The following is a 17,979-nucleotide window of genomic DNA, read 5'->3' on the forward strand; positions in this document are numbered from 1 at the left end:
GGGAAATTAGGAAATGGACAATAAATTCCATGATGAAAAAGATACAGAAGTCTGAGATCATGTACCAACAGACAACAGCTTCTTCCCTTCTGCTATCAGATTTTTGAATGGACTACCTCACACTAACTTTCTCTACACCCTAGCTATGACTGTAACATTTCATTCTGCACCCTCTCCTTTCCTTCTCTATGTACGGTATGCTTTGTCTATATAGCGCAAGAAACAATAGTTTTCACTGTATGCTAATACATATGACAACAATAAATCAAATCAAGTCAAAATCAAAATATTGATCTAGCCAGTGATGCCCACATCCCATGAATGAATAAGTTATAAGAAACAGAACTAGGCCATTCAGCCCCTTAAATTTGCTATACCATTCAATTAGATGATGACTGATCTGTACCACTCCATTTACCAATCTCTGTTCACCATTTCTTTCTACCCATCTTTAATGAACAAACTTGTGACCTCAGTTTTGGGAGCTCTAATTGCCCCAGTATCCTTTGGGAGAGAGAATTCTAGATTCTCACTGTCCTTTATTTGAAAAAAATGTTTTGTGTGAGCTTCAACACACTCGAATCTATTTATATTTCCTTCATCTGGCTTCAGTACATATTCCAAGTATTCTGTGTATTCCACCACTGGAAACAAATTCTCCTTCTATCTAATTTCTCCAACTAATTAAACACTTTCATTTTTTTCCCCTATATCTATCAGGTCACCTCTCAGCCTTTGTTTTTTTTCTGCAGGAAAGAATCCCAATCTGATATCAGACTCTTCTGATAGTTAGAATGTCTCACTGTCTGTATCATCCTTGGAATGTTTTAACCATCTTCTACAATGTCTCTACACACATTTTGTAATATGGAGATTAGTACATGATACACCCAGTGTGACCTGGCCAAGGTTGTACAAGATGTACCTATCAAAATGCACCTCCTCACACTCAGCTAAACTGAAACATATTTGCCACTGATCCAACACCTCTATATCATTTTTTGATATCAGGTCTATTAATTGGGTTGCAATTCTTAAATAAAAACACAAAATGCTGAAGATACTCAGTGAGTTATAGCAAAGAGATAGAGTTAATGTTTAAGGATTATGTGTTTTCATCAGGTCTAAGCTGTAACTCTTGCTTGACTATTGCACTGACCACCACCCCGCCCTGCATCTACATCATGTGACCATTAGTTTGTTTGACCAGGGCTGTTTGCTTCCCAAAGTTGAGTAGAAAGTCATAGGAGGGGAATTTTCCCATCCTACTCACCATGGGAATCATAGCGGGCAGGGGAAGACCACACAAAGGTCCATTAACCTCGAGTGGAATTTTCTGGTTTTGGGGCGAGTGCAGTAGGAAAATCACACCCATGGAGTCATAGGGACATACAGGTTTACAGCATGGAAACAGACCCTTTGCTGATCAGGTTCCTTAAACTGAACTAGCTCCATTTGCCTGGTCCATATCCCTCTAAACCTTTCCCATGTGCCTGTCCAAATGTATTTTAAATGTTGTAATTGTATCTGCTTCTACCACCTCCTCTGGCATTTACACACTATCCTCTGTGTGAAAAAATTCCCCCTCAGGTCCCTTTTAAATCTTTCCCCTCTCACTTTAAACCTCTGCCCTCTAGTTTTGGACTCCCCTGCCCTGGGGAAAAGAGCTTGGCTATTCACCTTATCTATGCACCCCATGACTTTATTAATGTCTGTAAGGTCACCCTTCATCCTCCTACGCTCCAGGGGAAAATGTCCCAGCCCACTGGTGGCACAAATGTTTCCTGGATGGAATGGAAGGCAGATAATATGGGTATCAACTGCCTCTTGTTGCCCTCTCCTAATGTCAACCAATTTATTTATTTATTTGTGTTGCCAGGCCAGACTAATTTCTGCCCTGCTATTACTTGTGTTTGTTAACCGCTGTCCCTGACTGGTGTCCAGCAAATTGGATACTTTGCCAAACCTTGCAGCCTTTGGAGTGCCATTGAGTTGGTTCCTCTCATTATAATCTTTATTGAACTCTACATCAAAAAACTGGTCTCAATATATCTGTCTGGCACTGATGTTTTTCAGGTGAGACGTTTAACCGAGGCCCCAGCTGCCCTTATAGGTGGATCCTAGGGCACTATTGTGAAGCGTGGGTATGACCGAGTCAATCCTTATTCCTCATCTAACAGCATTAAATCAAATGAGTTGATCATTATCACATTGCTGTTTGTGGGACCTTGCTGTATGTAAATGGACATTACAGCAGCAAAGGCATTTCATCATGGGTGGCACAGTGGCACAGTGATTAGCGCTGCTGCTACCCAGCACCAAGGACCCGGGTTTGATTCCTGGCTTGGGTCACTGTCTGTGTGGAGTTTGAACGTTCTCCTTGTATCTACATGGATTTCTCTGGGCACTGTGATTTTCTCCCACAGTCCAAAGATTAGGTGGATTGACCATGCAATTTATCTGTTAGCGTCAGGGGAATTAGCAGGGTCAATATGTGGGGTTATAGGGTGGGATTGTTGTCAGTGTGGGCTCGATGGGCCAAATGGCCTACTTTTGCACTACAGGGATTCTATGAAGCTAAGAGAATTTCACTGGCTATAAAAATACGTTGGGACATCCCAAGGTTATGAATGGGATTATATAAATACAAGTTATTTCTTTTAATTACTACCCCTCTTCCCATCCTCTGCTCCTTGAGGAACACAGGCTTGTTTTGGAAGACTGAGTGTGGACGGAACAGCTCAGCTGTTTTCTACAGTACCCAAGTCAAGGGTGACGGTTCCAATCAAAGTTAGACATACTTTCTCCACGGTGCATACCAAATTGACGTGCATTGGCGTGACAGTGCTTGCTTGAGCATGGAGCTATCCGAAATAAAGCAAGCGAGTGAAAAGGCTGCACAACTGCAGAAAGAAAGGCAGGGCTGTACATGGATGTCAGACATTTCTGAGATGAACAAAAACAGATAAAGATGGAAGATGATCTCTCTATTTTCATAAGGGGCATGGATCAGATTTTGTTCCTCCCTGCAGTTGTTTCCTGTCTCATCTTTTACAGATGACCAAGTAACAGGTGCTTTACATCAACCTCTGCTGCAGGAATCCTACCCTCAGCCTACGTTTGTGTTTCCAGCTCTCCAGGATTGTCCAGGAGAATCGAGGAATGGGAGATTACCATTCTGGATTCGGCTGCGAGCAACACAGGAGAAAAATCATTGGAGTGTCGAAAAGAATAGTGTGGGAGCTTTTCATTTTCTTTGGACACTTCTGTTTACTCATAACTTGAAATGGAAAATAAGGTTACTTGGGTGATTCTTGACTCTAGGTCAAGAAGATGGTGAAGAGTGTTTGTTAACCAACTGAGGTGGGAAAGTGGTGTGATGTGATGATGGGTGTGTTGGACAACCAATGATGGCAATATAGGGCAAGATTTTACAGCCTTGCTCGTTTCGAACCTGTAAAATCCCGCCTAAGGTTAATGGACCTTTCCATTGTGCACCCCTCGCCTGCTGCGATTCCTGTGGTGATAAAATTCCGGCCACATTGTTTTGAGGCCATATTGTTCCCTTCTCATGGGTGCCCATGAGATGAAACTTCAAAGGAGCAGCACATCCATCTGGAGCTAGTGGCCATGACCAGAGTGAGTGCAGGCTGGTATCTTCACAAGACTAAAAATCAGTTTAACCTTCTGTCATCCTCATTTTCTTTGAACTCTTTGGTTTCTTAGTTTAAAGAGTACTGGAGCCAGGAAAAAGGCCACTTGATTGGTTGTGGTAATCGGAGGTGGGACATTGCGCGACAAACCCTTTCGTAATATATCCAACTAGAGTTGTCCCGGATACATAACATCCCAGTATAAAGAGAAGTCCATCAGGGACCACTCTTTACCAATTATGATGGACATCCCTAGCCCAGGGACCACTGAGTCCAACTGCAGTGTCTCCATCACTACCCTAAGTGAACTGGGCAGATAGAGATTGATCAACTCTGCTGGTTTCTGAGTGGCTTGGTGTAAATCAAGCAAGCACAAAAGGAAATTTGGTATGTCCACTATGATTCCTACCAACTTTTACAGATGCACCATAGAAAACATTCTTTCTGGTTTTAAACACAGCTTGGTATGCTTCCTGCTCTGCCCAAGACCTCAAGAAACTACAAAGGGATGTGAACGATGCCCAGTCCATCATGCAAACAAGCCTCCCACCTATTGACACTGTCCACACTTCCAGCCGGCATAATTAAGGATCCCACGCGCCACGGACATATTCTCTTCCACCTTCTACAAACAATATAAAAGACTGAGGTCACATACCAACCGACTCAAGAACAGTTTCTTCCCTGCTGCCATCAAACTTTTGAGTGGACCTACCTAGCATTAAGTTGATCTTTCTCTATTCCCTAGCTATGACTGTAACACTACATTCTGCAGTTGCTCCTTCCCTTCTCCGTGAACGGTATGCTTTGTCTGTATAGTGCGCAAGAAGCAATACTTTTCACTGTATACCAATACATGTGACAATAATAAATCAAATCAAATCAAATCAAATCAAAGTCAACTGCAGTAGCAAGATCAGATTGAATAATAGAAGATATTTGCTTCTCGGTAGAGAATTCAGCAGAAACTTCTTTATCCAGAGAGCTGTTAGAGAGTGGAATCTAATATATTTGAATGGATTGAGGCAAATGGTACATATGTAGACACACAATACATGGGGAGCTGGATAAACACATAATGAAGAAGGTAATAGTAGGTTATGCCAATAGGGTTAGATGTGAGGAGGCTCGTGTGGAGCATAAGTGCCAGTATAGACCAGTTGGGCTAAATGGCCTACTTCTGTGTGTACATTCCATGTAAATCGAGGTAACTACTGAGAGGAAAGGTGAATAAAATTTGAGCAATTGAAGAATTTCCGCGAACATGTTTCTACAATATGCGGGCGACACGATGGCACAATGGTTAGCACTGCTGCCTCACCACGCCAGGGATCTGGGTTCAATTCCAGCCTTGAGTGACGGTGTGGAGTTTTCATGTTCTCCCCATGTCTGTGTGGTTTGCTCTGGTTTCCTCCCACAGTCCAAAGATGTGTGGGTTAGATGGATTGGCCATGCTAAATTGAGCCTCAGTGTCGGGGGGTTATGCTTGGAGTTCGGGGATAGGGCCTGGGTGGGATTGTTGTCAGTGCAGGCTCAATGGGCTGAATTACCTCTTCCTGCACTGTAAGGATTCTATGAACATATCAATTTTAATAAACTGAAGTTGCCATTTTGCTCTCCACATTGCCCTTGCAATCTGCAATGTTTCCATAGGCCTTGGATATCCAGTAATTTGCACAGTTTGCAAATATACTGAGAATGTATTCTTCTCCAGGCTCGCTGGCCTCATTCATTGCTCTGAACTCATTAACTCCTTTCTGCGTGGGGTTGGTGTCGTTGACAATGCAGCTCAGTTTTTCTGCCCATTCGTCGTGTTTTTATGCTTAAAAAACACTGACATTTCCTTAATGCCCAGGATTTACAATCGGGGCTGGTTAACAAACAGTGGTGTGTGAAGCTGAACAAAAGGGACAAACTCTCCCTTTCAGGCCACTTACTGAATGAAGTCAAGGTTCCTGCTAGGGCACTGGTGCAGGGATACAGAGCTCAGGCCTCATAACGTTTGAACATTAGCCAACTGGGTGATCATGACAAGACTTACTTAAGTACAAGGAAGGCTTATAAAGTATCACAAACATCAGTCGTCATAACTTGCAAAACAGCTGGGCATTTTCTCTCTGGATTTCAGCCTTCACTGGTTGGGTTTGGCACAATCTCTGAGAGTAACTTTGAGTTGTGTCTCCTGTAACAAAATTCGACACTGACCTTAAGTTGGTTTGTGAGTCGAGAACTGCAGCTCCCAGCAGGAGCCGAGACTTTGCATATGGTACCAGCCAGGAAAGGTCATACATGTGTAGTTCAGATGTTTTCACAACTTCAGGCCTAGGAGTGGATCCTGTACATCTGTAAAGGAGAAAAAGAAGCAAAAAAAATGAAGTGGCACAAAACGGCAAGAGAGGAGACCTGAACTGGAATACCATTAGAAGGAAGGTGTCCCAGGGAGCAGGATACAGGCAGAGGGATGAGGGGAAACCTAGCAGAAAGTCCCAGGCAGGGCAAAGGCAGGGATCAAGAACAGATCCCAGAAGACAGTCCCAGTTAAGGGACAGGGACAGAGATCAGAAGCACATCCTGTTCAGTAAAGTTAAGTCAATAAAGTAACAGAGAAATAGGCTCCAAGATAAAGAGAAGTCTACAGGACACAGACTTAAGGCAAAGTGAGCTTGAGGGAAGCCCAAAAGATCCAAAACGGTAGTCAAAGATTGGTGACATCTGCACTGCCTGTTGCAAGGACAAAGCTACCTTTTGGAACAGTGGTGTTCTGTTTGGCATGGCTGAAGATCCGAAATAGTGAATGGAATGTTAAGCCTGAGTGTCAGAAGGTGAGTTTGAAACCCTGGAGGTGGATTCTTGTTGAATGCATGTGAGTGAGAGCAATGTTTGGAGAGAATTTCAAAGCGAGGTCTTCTAATATGGACATTGGAAACCGTGATAAGAAAAACCAGACTTTAGGGAGACTAGTTGGCTCATGGTGTGATAATCAACTGAGTGGGTTGTTAGGAAATCCATAGAAACTGCCTTGGACATGTCCATCATTTACTCTGGACTGTGTTACGTCTGACCACAGTTTGCTAGTTGGTTCATGTGTACTGCATACTTATCCTCATTATTAGAGTATGTAGATCTGGCAAATTGTTTTATTTGAATGTGACTGTAAAGATCTTCTCAATCTTTTTGACTGGTGTCATATAGTTCATTTCTCTTGTTCAATAAATGTTTTATTCTGTGTGTTAAAATTTCATTCACAGACTCCTGTGAATTTGTTTAGTAACTTCCCTCCGCAGTTTTGAAAGAAAAAATGGAATCTATCAAGCTCTGGGATTTGGCTCGTCCTCAGCCGCAATCTTAACACTGTTCTGGCTGAGTTTAATGTGAGATTGTGCAGTTAGCATGGTTTCTGTTCTCCCCTGTGCACAGCCATTGGGGATTAGATATTTGGAGTTTTGAAAATACGAGAGATAACCAGTGGAAGTTGACTTACTGTCAGATTTGGGCCAGAGTTTTATCGGCACACCTGCCCGAGGCACATAAGATGGTGCATGAGGCCTACGGAGAATGCCGTTCTGTGAGCCCTGCCCATCCCAATTTTGGAGCAGGCATGCCAGTAAAATCAGGGCCTAGTTTCAGTTATAGTTTAGCTCTTGCACGCTTGCTTTTGAGTCACGTGGTTATGAATTTAAGTTGCATTCTAGAGACTTGAGCAGTTAACCCAGACTGACACTAATGTAGCACTGAGGGATTGCGGCATCTTTGGAGATGCTGGGTAGAACCTTGAGCCCAGTCTTTCCACGCACAAAATTGGCAGTGGGGTCACAGGAGCTGGCGAAATCCAGAAATCGCAAATCTCACCTGCGAGATATCGGATTTTTGCCACACCTCGCTGGCGGCGTAATCAGATTCACACCCATTCTGGCCATGAACCTGATGTTAGTACATTAACACACACTCAAATATAATTAACCCCCCATAAACTCCCCCCAGACATATTTTCAAATCTCCCCATTGCGATGTCACATTGGCACGGTTTATATTCAGACATGAACCTGTCGTGGGGGTTCCCCAGGGACAGAAAGGTGAATAAAGCCCCAAGGGGAGAGGGACATAGCCAGGTAGTGGCCTGGTAATGCCCCCTGAAACTGCCTCAGCCCAGAATCATACTGCCAGCTTGGCACCATGCCAACCTGGCAGTGCCCACCTGTGCCATAAAGCAGTGCTGGGGCAGACCCAAGTGGGAGCCTCACGGCGGGGGGATTAAGTTATTTGTGGTTTTGGGGGGGGCGCGGGCGTAGGAGCCATGGATGCCGTCTATGGTTGTTTGGGTGAGGGGGAGGGTTCTGATGCCAGTGATGTTTTGGGGCCAGGGTCGGAGTGCCAGCATTCACTGTTTGGATGGGAGAGTGGGGAGGAGAGGGAATGCAGCTCCGATCGCATGTGGTGTGGTTAGGGAGAGGTCATTATCCTAAAAGGACACTGCAATCTCAATGTTAACACACAACACACCCCCAACACCCCACCCTATCACCATGGACAGCAGCATTGCCCCATCAATGGTCGCTGGCAATCTTTCTCACCCCCTCCCATTAATGTTTGCTACCTCTAGCTAGCGCCAACCCGCTACAGCCAGTGTGTTGGGGGCAGTGCCAGGGCACTGCTTTGTCATATCCCTGACCAGCTGAGGGCTGCACTGGTCTCCACATGCCCAGCGTGGTCATCATGACTACCAGAGAGCAGTAGTAATTCCCGCTGGTGTGGTGTCAGGCCGGTGGAGGCTTAGATACAGGGAACTGTACCAGGAGCGGCACCATGGCACATGGGAGCGGCACGGTGGCATGGTGATTAGCACTGCTGCCTCAGAGCGCCAGGAACCTGGGTCCAAGTTCCAGTTTGAGTCACTGTCTGTGCGGAGTGTGTACATTCTCACTGTGTCTACATGGGTTTCCTCCGGATGCTCCAGTTTCCTCCCACAGCCCGAAAGATGTGTTGGTTAGGTGCATTGGCCATGCTAAATTCTCTCTCCGTGTACCCGAACAGGCACCGGAGTGTGGCGACTAGGGATTTTCACAATAACTTCATTGCAGCGTTAATGTAAGCCTACTTGTGACACCAATAAATAAACTAAGCTTTAAACTTTAAACCCAGAGGCCATTTTGGCATATTTAAATCTATTTAAAGTAATGTTAATGAGGTTCATGCCCTGACTGATACGAACCTGATTATATTCCTGGCCAGGGACTGGGCTGGCATCACTCTGAGATCTCCCTAGCCTGTGAAGGCACTCTTGTGAGAGTTTTTGGCCATAATGGGTGTTGTGCCCTGGGCCCTGAAACCCTGGCCAAGGTTTTAAATAATTTGCACATTTTTCAAATTTGTCACATTTAATATCTGCTGTGACTGAAGTGAAGCAGTTAATGGTAACTTTACACTTTAACTGAGAGAGGCATAAAATCTGTCACATCAATAGATAGCAAAGCTTTTCTATTGATTAACAAACCATTTGGAATGAAAGCATCCACATTTAAGCAGCAGAATCGCCAAACCCAAAGGAAGATTTGAATAGTCTTTGAGGATATCTGAGCAGAGAAAAATTCCATGAGATAAGCAGGGACTCAAAGACAGAGGGACTGGATTCATATTACTGCTAAACCACCAGGGATGGGATGCATAACTCTCCCACACTAAGTAAAGCACTCAGAATTGTAGAAGTATTTTCAACCGGAACAAGAGATTAGCAAGGATTGCATGCATAACCATCGCCAGGGTATAACTTCAGCTACTCCTTTTCAAAATGGTGCCAGAAGATCTTATTTTACGTCCATCTGAGAAAGGCAGAAAAGGCCTTTGTTTATGTCTTGTCTGCAAGTATTGCAGCACTCCCTCAGTACTGAAGTGTCAGCTTAGATTTTTGTGTTCAGGTCTTTGAGATATATGGTGATTGTCCCTTTAAGGATCAGTGCACAGAGTAAGGGTCACATGACCTGAGGAACCAATCAGTAGTGGGATAGGGGATCTCCCTGGTAGGTGTGGGTTCCTATACTTGGGAGCCACAGGGGTGCGGGCCTCTGTATAGTTTTATCTGTGAATAGCTGAGTTGTGTTTTCCCCATAGCGGTGAGTGAGTGTTATATACTTAAGTGGTTGCATGATTGCTTCATGAGGCAGTCACATGATTTGATGATGCTGGGGGTCATTGGAATGTTTCATTGGCTCCTGGTTTAGTCTCATGTTCTACTGTGTACAGGCAACAATCCTGCAATAAATCTATTGTTTTTTCTGAATCTATGGGGGTGGTTTTGAGTCAGTATTGCAGGAATGGTGGCTCATGATCCAAATTCAGGGAGCGCAATTTGCTTCGGCAAGTTTCCGAGTTCTGGTCTTCCCGGCCTCTCACCAGTAGAGTGGCGTGAAACACGCTGTGGGTGGCACGTAGCTCATTTTAATACATTAGCATCCCATTAGCGAGCACTCTCACAGCGCCGGGAACCTGGGTCCAATTCCCTCTTTGGGTCACTGTCTGTGCAAAGTGTGCGCATTCTCACCGTGTCTACATAGGTTTCCTCCCCCACCAGATATTCAGTGAGTGCCAGTGTGCCATCTCATTGATGCCATTTACAGTAAGTTCACCTCGACATCTCCCCAGGGTCATAACGATAAGCATACCCCTGGGCTAGGGTGATATGGCCAGGCAGTGGTCTGGCACTGCCCCTTGGCACAGCCCCTTAGCCAACCTATGCAAGGAGCAGACCCAAGTGGGAGCCTCATCGATTGGGGACGTGAATAAGATTGACATTACAACAGATCCATCAGTACAATTGAAACATATCACTGAATCCGAAACGTTCTATGGACGAGCTCATGAGTGATGTGAAATTTTTCTTCCAACTTGCCTCTCTCGTGGTAAACCTTTTTTGAATTAACAGAATACTTCACCCAAACTAACAGCATGAGTCTATTGAACCAAATCACCTATTTCTGGCAGGAAAAAAATACGAAAGTCTGAGGTCACGTACCAACCGGCTCAAGGGCAACTTCTTCCCTGCTGCCATCAGACTTTTGAATGGACCTATCTCGCATTAAGTTGATCTTTCTCTAACCCTAGCTATAACCATGACACTACATTCTGCACTCTTTCCGTTCCTTCTCTATGAATGGTATGCTTTATATGACAATACTTTTCACTGTATACTAATACATGTGACAATAATACATCAAATCAAATTAGAAAAAACAGATTTAGTCTTCCTAATTCCCAGTATGCTTGTACAAAAGAAATGATTTGTATTTTACAAGTATCTTTCACAACCGCAGGACACCCAATTTACAACCCAATGAAGTGTTTATGAAATGCTGTCACTGTTGTACATGGCAGCCAAGTTGCACTCAGTGAACTCCCAATGACCTGAGTTGATGATAAAAGTAAATTACTGAGGATGCTGGAATCTGAAACCAAAAGAGAAAATGCTGGAAAATCTCAGCAGGTCTGGCAGCATCTGTAAGGAGAGAAAAGAGCTGATGTTTTGAGTCCGGATGACTCATTGTCAATTGTCAAATGTTAAATTTGATTTGATTTGATTTATTATTGCCACATGTATTGGGTTACTGTAAAAAGTATAAGTATTGGTATTCAGAGGAACTTGGCTGTCCTGTACATGAATCAGTGTGTTAGCATGTAGGATCAACAACCAATTCTGAAAACAAGTGGCATGAAAGCTTTAATTGCAAGTGGATTGAAGGATGAGAGTAGGGAAGTCTTAATTACCAACATTAGACTGTCTGATCATTCATTCAGTTGCTGTTTTGGGATCTTGCTATACATAAATTGACTGTTTGCCAACATAACAGTCATTTCAGTTTAAGTAATCCATTACGTAGCAAGTATCTAAGGTGGTTTCTGAGAGAACTGATAAGGTGTCATATAAATGCAAATTTTTTCTCTTTGACAATGGGTCATCCGGACTCGAAAAGCCAGCTCTTTTCTCTCCTTACAGATGCTACCAGACCTGGCCAGAACAATGGAGATAATACACAGTCCCTTCAAAATACTTTTAAATAAATTCTTCCACAGGATGTGGGCATCGCTGACCAGATCAGCATCAAGTGCCCAGCCCTAATTTTTATCATTACTCTTTTTCCGGGATGTGGCTGTCACTGATTAGGCTGTTTTTTTATTGTCTATCCCTAATTGCCTTTTCGGATGTTGTGGCGAGTTGCATTCTTGAGCTGATGTAATCCACGTGGTACACCCATAGTGCTGTTTGGGAGGAAGTTCCAGGATTTTGAGCCAGTAACAGTGAAGGAACAGTGATATATTTCCAAGTCAGGATGTCGAATGGATTGGATGGGAGCTTCCAGGTGGTGGTCCATGTATCTGCTTGGAGAGGCCTTGGTGTGTTTCTAAGTGTGTACACCACTGCCATTGTGCATCTGCTGTGGAGGGAGTGAATGATGAAGGGGGCAGTGGCTGGGATGCCAGTCAAGCCAACACGCTTCTTGAGTGTTGTTGGAGCTGCACTCATGCAGACAATTGGAGAGTATTCGATCCTAGTCCTGACTTGTGCCTTCACTAGGAGTGTGCTGTGAGATCATTTATATCCATCTGTCAGGGCAGAAGGAGTCTCGATTTAACATCTGATCTGAGAAACAACACCACCAGCAGTGTGGCATTCCTTTCTCACAGCATTGGAGAGCCAGCTTTTGATTTTTTGTGCCCATATCCTGGGCTGGGATCTGAATCCATAAAAATCTGAATTGGAGGCAAGGGTTTGGACAAGTAAGCCATTCATGTTTTAATCAACGAGTTCAAAGGGTTTTCAAATCTTGGTTTTCAAATTCATTTATTTAAAAAAAATTTGTTAACTTTATTACAAATATTCCCTGTGTGAACATCACACATACATGTGCACACATACATGCACACACAAAAACACACATACATGCACAAACATATGCACACATACACATGCACATACACATGCGTGCACACACACAGACACAAACGCACAAGTGCACACATGCACACACAAACACACACACACATATACACACGTACACACGCACACACACTTGCACATACAAACACACGTGCACACACACATACACACACACATGCACACACACACGTACACATATACACACACACACACACATACACACATGAACAGACACAAACACTTACACAGTTGCAAATCCGCAAAACCAAATTCCTGCTTTTGCTCACAAGTATCTTTTGAAGAAAATTCATCAACTCAAGCATTATTTCCTCATACCAGTTTGATGTTATAAGAAGCAGAATCCTGAGGATAAAGTTGGTGCATTAAATAGTATTATCATACAATCACAGAAGCAGCACAGTATAAGGCTACCTATCAATGTTATTATGCAATTAGCCTTTAATTCCGGTCATTTTGTAGGGCACCTTGTAAGGGCTAATTTAACAGATTGTGTTATTAAATACCACACTGTTCATTTAGAAAGGGGTCACCTGACCTTAGAAAAACAATGATTATTGCTTCCTCATCTTATTTCTTTCATTTTCATACTGTTTTAAAATTCCTAATGTACTTTAAGTTCTATTGTTACTTTAATGTACTTAAAGAGTAACTGGCTTCATCAAAAAGCATACTCATAAACGTTACTATATTTGTAGTCATGATGGGGAGATGCCAGTGTTGGACTGGGGTGGGCACAGTAAGAAGTCTCACAACACCAGGTTAAAGTCCAATAGGTTTATTTGGAATCACAAGCTTTTAGAGCGCTGCTCCTTCATCAGGTGAGTGGAGATTCACAATCGGACTTTAACCTGGTGTTGTGAGACTTGTTACTATACTTGCAGTAGAGGCAATAGTCATTTCAGCACAAGTTACCTTATACTGTAAACTTAAAGGAATTAAAAAATTGTTGACCAAATGCACGTCAAGATTAGACTGGGTTGGTTGAAATTTTGTAGGACTCGGATGGGTAAATGTTCAGATGGTGCTGCTGATTTTCCTGCCAGTATTTCCTGGAAAATGCTAAACCTCAGATCTTGATAGCAGGAAACGGTAATCTGTGACACTGGGGGGAGGAATTTTCCAGCCTTGCTTACCCCAAGACTGGAAAATCTCGCCCGAGGTCAATGGACATGGATAATGTCCTGATCCGTGTCTCATCCGCTATGATTCCCGTGGCAGGCGGGATGGGAAAATTCCACCCTGAGTCTCAAATATGCTTTTTGAAGTTATCCAGGATTTTCTGGAATCTTCTGCCGACACTACTTGTCCCTGGAATCCCCTGAGGACTGTCCTGGGAAACAGGCTTTTATTTAGTTCATTTGCGGAATATGGGTGTCGTTGGCTAGGTGAGCATATTTTATCTATCCTTAGTTATGCTTGAGAAGGCGGTGGTGAGCTGCCTTCTTGAGGCTGCAGTTCCTGGCCACATAGGTACACCTGATGTGGAGGTGACGGCATTGGACTGGGGCAAAAACAGAAAGAATTCTCACGACACCAGCTTAAAGGTTGGACTTTAACCTGGTGCTGTGAGACTTCTTTCTGTTCGTAGGTACACCCACAGTGCTGTTAGGGAGGGAATTCCAGGATCTTCACTCAGAGACAGTGAAGGAACAGCGATATATTTCTAGGTCAGGATAGTGAGTGACTTGGATGGGAACCTTCAGGTGGTGGTACTCCCAGTTATCTGCCACTCCTTGTCCTAGATTGTAGTGGTCGTGGGGTTGGAAGGTGCTACCTCAGGAGTCTTCGTGAGTTCCTACAGTGCATCTTGTAGATGATACATACGGCTGCCACTGTTCATTGGTGATGGAGGGAGTGAATGTTTATAGAATCAAGTGGGATGCTTCGTCCTGGATGGTGTGGAGCTCTTTGAGTATTATTGGAGTTTCCAACTATCACTGTGCTGCCAACTCTGCTGGGTCTGTCCTGCCAGTGGGATAGGACATACTCAGAAACAGTGATAGTGATGCCTGGCACATTGTCTGTAAAGTATGATTGTGTGAGTATGATAACATCAGGCAGTTGCTTGACTAGTCTATGAGACAGCTCCCTCAGTTTTGGCACAAGCCCCCAGATATTAGTGAGGAGAACTTGACAGGGCTGTGTTTTCCATTCTCGTTTGCAGTGCTGAGGTCAAATCCAGGTGGTCTCTCCAGTTTCAATCCTTCGTGTTTCCTCTGTAGTGATTGAATGTGACTGAGTGGCTTGCTAGACCATTTCAGAGGGCATTTAAGAGACAATCAAATTGCCGTGGGCCTGGAGTCACATGTAGGCCAGCCATGTAAGGATGGCAGATTTCAAAGAACAAAGAATAGTACAGCACAGGAACAGCCCTTCGGCCCTCCAAGCCTGCGCCGATCATGTTTATCTATCTAGACCAACCACTTATATCCCACTATTCCCTGTTTGTTCATATGCCCATCAAGATAGGTCTTAAAGGTGGCTAACATAACTATCTCAACCACCTCACTTGGCAGTGCATTCCAGGCCCACACCACCCTCGGTTTAAAAAATTTCCTTCCAGTTGGGAAGAAAAGGGGGGATAAAAAGGGAGAAAAAGTGGGCTTTTATCTGGTGATAAACCTCTCCCGATCTTCAATCCCTCAACTCAGCAAGGCTCCTTAGACACCTTCCAAACCTGCAACCTTTACCACCAAGCAGGACAAGGGCAGCAGATACCTGGGAACACTGAATAAAAGCCCACTTTTTCCCCCTTTTCATTCCCCCTTTTCTTCTCTTTTCTCCCTCTTTGCTTCCCTTTTCCCCCTCTTTCTCAGTTTTACCTCTCTCCCACCCCTCTCCCCCTCCCCCACATCTTCACCTGTCACAGTTTACCCTCTGATTTCGGCTTCTCAGCCGTTTGGCCATTCACACCTCCTATTCTCTCTATGGACTGACATTAACACGTCTTAGCCTTTCCCCTTGGTTTTTGTGGCTATGACTCATCTTTCATTCTCTCACCATACAGCATAAATATCTCCCACTTTCTATGCCTTTTAGCTTTGACAAAGGGTCATCTGGACTCGAAACGTCAGCTCTTTTCTCTCCTTTTTGATGCTGCCAGACCTGTTGAGATTTTCCAGCATTTTTTCTTTTGATCTGGGAAGGTCGTCAGCTAAAAATTCTCCTTCAAGTCACTCAACATCCTGATTTGGAAATATATCACCATTCCTTCACTGTCACAGGGTCAAAATCCTGGAGCTCTCCCCCTAACAGCACAGTGGGTACGCCTACACCATATGGTCAGCAAAGGTAGAAGAAGGCACTTTGCCACCACATTCTCACGGGCTGTTAGGGATGGGCAATAAATGCTGGCCAGTGAAGCCCACATCCTATCATAGAATCCCTGCAGTGCAGAAGGAGGCCATTCAGTCCATCAAGTCTGTACTGACTACAATCCCACTCAGACCCTATCCCCATTACTGCATGCATTTACCCTACCTCATCTCCCTGACAGTAAGGGGCAATTTAGCATGGCCAATCCACCTAATCCATACATCTCTGGACCATAGGAGGAAACCGGAGCACCCAGAGGAAACCCACACAGACATGGGGAGAACGTGCAAACTCCACATAGGCAGGAATCGAACCTGGATCTCTGGGGCATTGTGAGGCAGCAGACTCGATGGGTCAAATTCCTTCCTTCTGCACTGTAAGGTTGGGGAGCAAGAGAATTTTCTTTTTGAGGAAAATCCTACCAGCTATTTAGAGAAGTGTTAACACCTGATGTGAACTCCTTTTCCCACTAAAATCCCTTTCCCAAATTACAACTTTGGAAAAATATTCTCAGAGCGAAAACAAATCCAGTAATGATTGACTGAGAGACTTAAAAAGAAGTGGAGAGTTTTGGTTCATGAATCTTCCCTCAAGTCTACAGTGAAGGCAGACAGTCAGAATAACACAGCTGCAGCTCAGCAAAGCTCGGGAGGCCAAAGGTCAATGTCTACATCTGCATCTCCGCTGAGGGCTGAAAACTGAAGGCTCCCTTTAATTTTTTTTATATATATAAGTCAGCACTATTTTAGAAGGAGCAGATACAAACTTAATTACCACCTTCTTCCTTCTTGTGCCCGAGCTTTGCTCTAGAGCAGAAATCAATAGCTAAGGTCACTTTGAGAAACAAAAAACGCTCCCAAAAGATGTTGTTGTTCCCTTTGTCGAGGCTTAGTGCAGCGGTTTGCTGGTGACCTCATTAAAATGGCTGTGAAAGGGGAGAATGAAACAACAGACTTTAAAGGGCCTCTGACAAGATCGATTTTCTCTGACAGCTTCTCCAGACCCAATTTCCGATCTCCCCCCACTCCCTCCGTCTGTGGGGAAATTAAAATCCCTTCACACGTCAGCAGATTGGATTTGCGTGCCTCCCTCACAGGCGCAATTCCACCCGTTTTCCTTTTCGATATTCCGAATCAACTTCCCCATTTTAAATTCAGCTCCCCGGCACCCTTCTCCCCTCTTCGGGGTTGGGACCAGCCAAAATCAGGAGCGGCGCCAGGTCAAATTGAGGTTGAAGGTCAGCTCATCAACTGCATCACTCTTGTGATTTAGGCGGTAGCAATCCCGATTTGGATCAGAAGGGTTGTGGCGCAATTGTACAGGGCGCTGGTGAGGCCACACCTGGGGTATTTCTTCATGGGGAGGCGATGGCCTAGTGATATTGTCACTGCACTATTAATTCAGAAACTCAGCTAACGTTCTGGGGAGCTGGATTCAAATCCCGCCATGGCAGATGGTGGAATTTGAATTCAATAAAAGTATCCAGAATTAAAAATTTACTGATGACATGAAACCATTGTTGATTGTCAAAAAAACTCATTCACTAATATCCTTTAGGGAAGGAAATCTGCTGTCCTTACCTGGTCTGGCCTACATGTGACTCCAGAGCCACAGCAATGTGGTTGACTCTCAACTGCCCTCGGGCAACTAGGGATGGGCAATAAATGCTGCTGGCCAGTGACTATCCCAGGTATGAATTAAAAAAAAGTTTTGATGTCCTTATCTGAGGAAGGATGTCCTTGCTATCAGAGGGAGTACAGCAAAGGTTTACCAGGCTGATTCCTGGGATGGCAGAGCTGTCATATGAGGAGAGACTAAGTCAGTTAGGTTTATATTCATTGGAATTTAGAAGAGTGAGAGGGGATCTCATAGAAGCTTATAAAATTCTGACAGGATTTGAGTCCAAAACTAGGGGTCATGGTTTGAGGACAAGGGGTAAACCTTTTAGGATGAAGGTGAGGAGAAATTTCTTCACCCAGAGGATAGTGAACCTGTAGCATTCACTACCACAGAAATAGCTGAGGCCAAAACTTTGTGTGATTTCAAGAAGGAATTAGATATAGC

Source organism: Carcharhinus amblyrhynchos, chromosome 2 (genome assembly GCF_965287045.1).
Source record: "Carcharhinus amblyrhynchos chromosome 2, sCarAmb.v2.hapA, whole genome shotgun sequence".
Classification (NCBI taxonomy): Eukaryota; Metazoa; Chordata; class Chondrichthyes; order Carcharhiniformes; family Carcharhinidae; genus Carcharhinus; species Carcharhinus amblyrhynchos.